Below are 9261 nucleotides of genomic sequence, written 5' to 3'. Positions count from 1 at the left end.
TGCTTGTTATCACTGAATGGTAAAGATTGTTTTAATTTATCAGTCTGTAGGAAAAGTGAATATACATTGTATATTGTATAAAACAATGATTTAAGTTGATTCAACTACTATTCTGGACAAAGAAAGATAACTCCAATCAATTGAAAATTTCTTGCTATTGCACAATATTGTGCAATTAGATATTTCTTGCTATTGCGCAATACTGTGCAATTGAAAATATTTGCTATTGCACAATACTGTGCAATTAAAGATTTCTTGCTATTGCCCAATACTGTGCAATTGAAAATTTCTTGCTATTGCACAATACTATGCAATTGAAGATTTCTTGCTATTGCTGAATACTGTGCAATTGAAAATTTCTTGCTATTGCACAATACTTAATATAATACTTTTGGATCCTGATTTGAACCAACTTGAAAACTGGGCCCATAATCAAAAATCTAAGTACATGTTTAGATTCAGCATATCAAAAAAGCTCAAGAATTCAATTTCTGTTAAAATCAAACTTAGTTTAATTTTGGACCCTTTGGACTTTAATGTAGACCAATTTGAAAACGGGACTAAAAATTAAGAATCTACATACACAGTAAGATTTGGCATATCAAAGAACCCCAATTATTCAATTTTTGATGAAATCAAACAAAGTTTAATTTGGACCCGATTTGGACCAACTTGAAAACTGGGCCAATAATCAAAAATTAAGAATCTACATACACAGTAAGATTTGGCATATCAAAGAACCCCAATTATTCAATTTTTGATGAAATCAAACTAAGTTCAATTTTGGACCCGTTGGGCCCCTTATTCCTAAACTGTTGGGACCAAAACTCCCAAAATCAAACGCAACCTTCCTTAAGTGATCATAAACCTTGTGTTTAAATTTCATAGATTTCTATGTACTTAAACTTAAGTTATTGTGCGAAAACCAAGAAAATGCTTATTTGGGCCCTTTTTGGCCCCTAATTCCTAAAATGTTGGGATCAAAACTCCCAAAATCAATCCCAACCTTCCTTTTGTGGTCATAAACCTTGTGTTAAAATTTCATAGATTTCTATTTACTTAAACTTAAGTTATTGTGCGAAAACCAAGAAAATGCTTATTTGGGCCCTTTTTGGACCCTAATTCCTAAAATGTTGGGATCAAAACTCCCAAAATCAATCCCAACCTTCCTTTTGTGGTCATAAACCTTGTGTTAAAATTTCATAGATTTCTATTCACTTTTACTTAAGTTAGAGTGCGAAAACTAAAAGTATTCGGACGACGACGACGACGACGACGCCAACTACCGTAATAGCAATATACGACGAAAAATTTAAATTTTTGCAGTCGTATAAAAAGAGAAGAAATAGGAAACGCAAAGTCGTCTCCTTTGTCGTAAATGGTTGTTTTGATTGCCCTTGTGAAACTGATTTATATTCTTAATCTAGAAGCTGACAATTATGTTTTCAATAGTAGATTTATTTGTTTAAAGGAGCTGTCAAATTCATGATCAATGATTTGACTCAAATTCTCATATTTGATTTATAACGTATTAAAACATATATCCAAATTACCAAAAGTCAAGTGTAAACTATTGGCAATGCATGGACTCGATAATATGTATCAACATTTCGTGTCTTTTAACTTTTTTTGGATTTGAGCGTCACTGATGAGTCTGTTGTGGTGTAACTACAAAATCTAATCCTGGTATATATATGATGAGTTTATTCGCAGTGTGTATTTTTGTCTAGACATCATATACTTAACCATCAATATAACATCAGAAGACTGCTGATGGTCAAATAACCCAATATAAACATGAATATAAATATAAACAGGTGCAATTTCATTTTCTAGGTCTGTTTGATTGTTCTTTAAATCTAAAGCAACCAAAACTTAGCTTAGTGTCATTAAATTGATAAATCACATCGAACTGAGGCGAATCTTTACTAAGCAATGCCATAAACTCATTGTGATTTCCAAACACTATAGGAACAAGGCTGCTATCACTGAAAGGGACACAATTTGTTTTCATTTGAATACGAATACAACCTGTCGACAATATTTGATGCAGAAATGTATATTAATGTTGTTGAGGGAAAACTAAAAAGCTTCTTCATTCTCTTATACAAATTCAGTAACAGTATGGGTAAAAAAGTGATTGTTCTCAATCTGACAACTTAAATGGAAATCAACTCCTTATCATTAATGTACTTAAGTAATAACTGTTTCCCTTTCTGTGATAGATAGATAGATAGATAATTTTATTAACCAATCATGGTGCCCAAAATTTGAGCTATACAATCAAATGAATTACAAAATAAAGCACAGAAAATGATTAGAATGATTAAAGTACATTTAAACAAAAACCCACATGAATACACATTTACACTAATTAACCTGATATAAACCAAGTTATTGACAAAACATAGTTGTTATGGGTGCCACTGTGACCTGGAGAAATTACATAAATCTTTATAGTTCTAGGTCTATGGGAGACAACTCCTGGTCAATTTTATTTCCTATATATATATCTATATATATTTCTCTTCTATCTTTTTTTTTTTCAAACAACAATATTTTCTATAATTTTCTTTCGTTCTTCAAAAAAGGAGTGCAATAAATTAGATAAGTTTGAAGTAACAAACAAATCTTCAGATGAAAGAATCCAAACAAATTTCATTTCATCAGATAATCTTGAAAAATTTTTGAATTTTGAATTTAAATTAGATAGATGTTGAGATCGAGTATCTTTTAGTATCTTTCTGTGTGTTTGGTTTAGTATACAAGTGTGGCAGTGAAGTTTATTTTTATATTTAGTTTTAATGTCCAAGACAGTCATGGAGGAGATACTAATTGCATATATTACCAATGATTCTGATAAAATATGTTCCACAACTTAGATTTTGAATAGCAGCAAAACTTAAAATTAGGAAGATGACAGAATTGGTTGAGTCTTACAATAAAGATCTGCAGAGGACAATGACAGGTAGAAGACCTTATACATTTACGAGGAATCACGATCATTTAAGATCATTTATCATTGCCAGACATGTATGGTTGATTATAAAGGGAATCACTGAAGCATTACTGGAGCTCCCCTTCCCTTTATAAAAAGTTCTGGATCCGCCACTGTCGTGTAGTAAGTTTTCATCCTGACAAAATATATATATGTTATGGCAAGCCGTTTTACTATTTATTCAAACTTCAAGATATCTCGTATAATATATAAGATATCTCATATAATCCAGTTTTGATAAGGTATCTTATAAGTTTATAAGATATCTTCTAAACTTTAGAAGATATCTTATAAAGTATATAAGATATCTTATAAAGAAAATTATATGAGATATCTTATATATTATATAAGATATCTTATATACTTTATAAGATACCTTATAGACTTTATAAGATATCTTATAGACTTTATAAGATATCTTATATATTTTATAAGATATCTCATATAATTTTATATGTTTTATAAGATATCTCATATAATTTTATATGTTTTATAAGATATCGTATATAAAAAATAATAATAAGATATCTTATATAAATAATTGCATTGAAAATATCAGATATCTTATATAAATAATTGCATTGAAAATCAAAGTATCCCTTTAAATCATGATTAAATGTGGTTCATTCAACCAACATACGTAATAAATCTCAAGACTATACACTGTTTTATTTAATTTCATTCATATGAAAGCTTGTTGCCTATAATTAAGATAATAACTAACAGTGTTTGGGGAATTTTTGCTTATAAGTTGTACTATTAAAGCTAGAGATTCCTTTTTTTAATAGTCTCCCCTTATAGAGACATACATTTTTATTGACAATGGAGAACTAGCTGGAAGAGCAAATCATCTGTGTGTAATGTGTTTAACATTTAAATTTTTTAAATCTGATACCAGAAGTTATTTTTCACATAAAATGTGTTAAAACGCTGCTATATCACTTTTAACATACATGCTTTGTCTGAGCAAAATTTTACAAAGGGAAGTAATTTTTTTAAGGATGTACTTAGGTGAAGTAAGGTGAAAATTAATAAATAAAGAAGTTAAAATTGATACTATAAGCTGGTAGAGCATCAATTAGGATAAAAATAAGCTAAAAATATTGATAGTTCATGGACCTCCTTTTCGAGATATTTGAGATTTAAAATATGACAGGAAAAGGCTGACTCAGACTTTTACCCTATATTAGCATTGGTATTATTAGGTCTTAAAACAAAAGAAAGAAAATTAAGAATCTTCTAAAATTTTGGTAAATGACCTTTCATGAGCTATTTAGTCTTATATGAAAAAATAAATGGATGTTATAGGGCAAAATATTTTACATTGTATTGTATGGAAAAACACCAAGAGTCCGAACATTTGACAGGATTTCCAAAACCTCACCTAAGTACATCCTTAAAAGTGTGTAATAACAGAATCTAGTTTGTAATTGGGACTATTGTGACCACAGGATCTCCACTGTGGATTCACTTATTTCGTGGGTATCAATTTTCGTGTATTGAGGAAAACTTGCATTTTCATGGATATTTAATTTTGTGGATTTCCAAAAAGTCTGCATTTAAGTATACAGCAAATTTGTGATTTGTTAAACATTTAAATTTGTGGTTTCTTGTACCCACGAAATCCCCAAAATTGGTATCCAACGAATATTAATGAATCCACAGTATTTGGTCATAACTCAACAAATATGAACACTTTATCATAGTTTTAATTTTATCATCATAGCCGTTAAACAAAGATGCATAGATTCAACACACAAAAAACAAAAGTTAGCATATTAATCTACCTTTAAAAGAAAGAATTGTTCAATACATTCACAAACTTTTTCATGTAAGCAAACAAATATCTACATAAACTATATTTATAAATATTTTCAACATTATTACAATTCTTAACAAAAAATAACACACCTTATAAACTTAAAAACATATAACAAAATTAAATTTTTCCTATAAAGTTTCAGCAACATTTTGGTCAGTATAAACATAGAATACCCGCATAATATTTATAATTAACTTTTGTCATAAAAATGTAAATATAATAATAAATCAATATTATAAACTACCAGTAACTCTTGATAAAATTTTCAAAATCATTGAAAAAAACAATTTTCAATTCTTTAATGCTTTGAATACAAGTACTAACACACAAGTTTTTAAGACTGAAGAATATGTTTATCCTCAACTCCCTATCCTTTGGAACTTTTTAAATTGTAGATTTTTGTTTTCAAAACTGAAATTATTTCCAATAACTGCGGTTAAGTTTAAACCCATCTTAATGATTTAACAATTGTTAAGTACATAGCCACTTATTTGTCCATTTATTTGGTTTCAATAAAGAACTATTTTTTTCACATACAAAATATATCTTACTTATTGTTTCATCTTCAGTGGTGGATCCAGGGGGAAGGTTCAGGGGGTTAGAACCCCCTTTTTTTTTGGACGATTAATGCATTTGAATGGGGACATATAGTTGGAATCCCCCCTTTGTCCTGGGTTGGGACACCCCTTTTTTAAAATGGCTGGATCCGCCCCTGATCCTAATATGACAGACATTTAAATAAGGTTTAACATTTATTAAGTCTGAATCCTAACTTGACAAACTTATAAAAAACAATTAAAAAGGAACTAATTCATTCATTTAGTAAAAAAAATTAAACGTTTTTGATCACTTGAAAAAGAATGTAATACAATAGTTCCAAGGTAGTCGGTATTTCAGCTAAGGTCAAAAGAGAAAAGTACGGTGGAATTTTATTTAAGAAATCATTTATTTTTAAATCTTTCTATTGTTAATCAATTCCCCTAAGTAAAAATTCACACAAATGCATAGAAAATTGTCAGGTGACATGACTTTTCAACCTTTACCTTGAAACAACAACTATATCGGAACTCTCCTATTATTTAAAAACGTATGAAAAGTCGAGTAGTTTGACATACAAACACAACTGAAATATTTTCAAATGTTACCACACTATTACAGCAGATTAAAATTATCATCAAATCTCCCGTATTGTCAGCAGTAGTGTCGATTTGTTTTATTTTATTGGTGACAAAAGTCATCCAAAATTCAACAAAAAATCACTGTATATTTTTACAACACATCCATGGAAACTTTAATCATAAACTATTCCAGAAGGTCTTATAAAACCAGTGTTGCTTGTACACAGTGAGGGCTAGCCAACACTGGTCTAGTAACTACTGTCATTCTTTTCAAATACATCATTAACATTACGTTTAACACTACCTGAAATTTAATATAATAATTCAAAACTAAGTGTAAATAAGTAAAAACGAATATTTACAATAAAAATATGGATGATTAATAAATAAATGAATTTATAATGCAAGATGAATAATGTTGTCTGTGTACCACAGCTCTGATTCATTTCAGAACATTTAATATATTCAGTGAATGTGACTGAATGATTTAAAAACATACTTGATATTCAGCAATTGTGATTGGATGTTTCAGAATCTGAAGCATTCTGGGTATTTTTTCATAAAAAGAAATATTTTGATTGGTTGACAATGTAATAAACAAATGGACTGTCAACTAATGGTGTAAACTTAAATAAAGAAATAACTCATAGTTGTTCAAATTCTGAAACTGGAATATTTGCATACGAGAAAGACTTATTGTGATTGTGTTTATGTAATACTGTGGATTCATTTATTTTCGTGGGTATCAATTTTCGTGGATAGAGAAAAAAAGACGTTTCGTGGTATACGTAAATTCGAGGATCGCTCATTGTAACAAAAAGAATTAGAAAAGTACGTAATTCGTGAATTTCTTTTTGATTTAGGAGATCATATAACATTCTTGGTTCGATCAATAATAAAACAAAACAAAAAAGAAGAAATTCATTGAAAAAGTTTTGAATTGTCAAAATCCTCACTTAATTGGTCATTCTAGGTTAAAGTGTTCATTGATAACTTCGATTACAATAATGGGCAGAGACAACTAATTATTTGTTTGTTTTACAATTTATAAATTCTTGTCTGAATTCTATCAGGCATTCAAAACTTTATGATTGAAAGCTAATTTCCCTAATCACAATATAATAAACAGTGATATAAGTGAAAATAAATGTTCCTGTCATAAACAATATTAGCTACGGGCAATATCCCCGTACTTAATCCTATTGATTTTTAATCACAGGTAAACCAAACTATGACACGGTAATTAACAACTTGCAGTTATTTTCCATGAACAGTTTTAATCAATTTTAAAAAGTAAATTATCACTGATATTCGATATATTTATTTTATTATAGATTTAATAAAAATACTTGTATCTTCTTTCAATAAAAATCACGTGTTATGTTACATTGTTTATCGCTAGTCAACACTATACTAGAACTTCATAACATAACCGGAAATAAACATCCACCTCCATACACATTTCTCGGGATTATTCTTCGTTGAATTCTTAAATTCGTGGTTCGCTGTGACCCACGAAACCCACGAAAATTGGTATACCACGAATAAAAATGAATCCACAGTACATGTATTGTAGAAATTAACAACACAAAGCAAATTCAAGATGTTATAAGTGGTGCATATTTTTAAACAGCAAGTAATTTCATCATATACCATACTTTACTCTGTCAAAATCACAATATTATAATTTGGCAATCACAACCGTTATGGGCTTATTTTTAATATATACCCTTATAAATCCAGATTTAACAACAAACAGACAAATAGCTTAGTTTTTTAAACAATGGCACAGCACAATGTGCTTGCTTAAACAAACAATATACTAGTCTAAAAAATGTCTCACACACAATGTACAAATTTAAACAGTGTCTCACACACAATGAACAAATTTAAACAATGTCTTGCACACAATGTTTTAATTTAAGGTGGTACCCAACACTTTAACTAAAATTAATTTGGCTCGTTTAATTTTCTTAAAATTTTGACAAAGTATTTACTTTGACCTCTTGACAAAAATATAAAAATTTTAAAAATTTTGAACCAACCGTTTTATCAGAAAAATTACACTGGTTATATAGCAGTTTGACAAACTCTCATTTTGATCATTGAGAAGCTTTATATCCCTTTAACAACACAACGTTATCAAAACGTTTATCTGATTTTACAGAGTTATCTCCCTGTAGTGTTAGGTACCACCTTAAACACAGTCCCACACAGAATGTTCTAATTTAAATAATGTTTATTTCTAAAAGTAACTGTTTACCCAAATAATTATCAATCATGTTTTAATCAGTTTCCTGAAAGTTCAGGTGTAAATTATATTCATGCTTAAAAGAAGCTTTTAAAAATTGTTGAATTCACAAAACTGGTCAAATGAAACAAGTGACTTCATGCAAGATTCATTAAAGCGCACTTGCACACTTTTGTTTTTAACAAGTATCAGCTTTCTAAAAAGCTTGTCTCCATATGAATAGAATTCCCATTTTTCAGAAAACTGGTAATCACATGAAAGCTTTAGATTGTCAATTAAAATGGCATTTAATAAAAGCAAAGTAAATAATAATCTTTCTGTCATATCAAAATAACACATCTATCAAGCAGTTTTTAATAATTGAGATGAAAAATAAATTATATGATGTATGTTAATGGCAAATGAATGGCACTTAAATATCTAATACTATATACCAGTAATATAAAAATACAAAATACTAATGGTTAAAAAATTAAAAAAAGAACTTAATACATATAATGAAAAAAAACAAAAACGATATATAAATCTGACATAGAAGTAACTTCAAAAGAAGAAAATATTAAATGCATTTCAAAAATTGGATTTCTACTGTTAACAATTATTTGTTCAATAAGATATCATATTAGAGATTAACTGTAAGAAAAGTCAAATAATTTTTAAAATTCAAGCTGTTGAAGAAAAATCAATATGACGCTTTCATGAGAACTTTACTTTATGAGTCTGACACATTTACTATGATGACACTACCCACCTTATAAAGTTCACATTTTGAAACACAATATGATTATCAGCTTAAATTTTCAATTCCTACACGTTACTTTTCTCTATTGAAGAAAATGGACAGTCAATTTGCATTTTAAACCTATCTGAAAAAAAATAGGTCTTCTAAATGGACATTTTTCCAGAAGACATTTAAAAAAAAATATATATAACTTGTACAAATCAGGCCAAAAATATATAGTTTAAGATCTTGGCAAAAATTAGCATCAGTAGAAACATGTACATACAAAAATTGCAGGATTTGTCTCACTAGAGAGGAATTCTTAAACTGTTAAAAATCTTGAAAAGACAC

This window comes from Mytilus galloprovincialis, chromosome 3, assembly GCF_965363235.1.
Source record: "Mytilus galloprovincialis chromosome 3, xbMytGall1.hap1.1, whole genome shotgun sequence".
Classification (NCBI taxonomy): Eukaryota; Metazoa; Mollusca; class Bivalvia; order Mytilida; family Mytilidae; genus Mytilus; species Mytilus galloprovincialis.
This window is presented reverse-complemented; position numbering follows the sequence as displayed.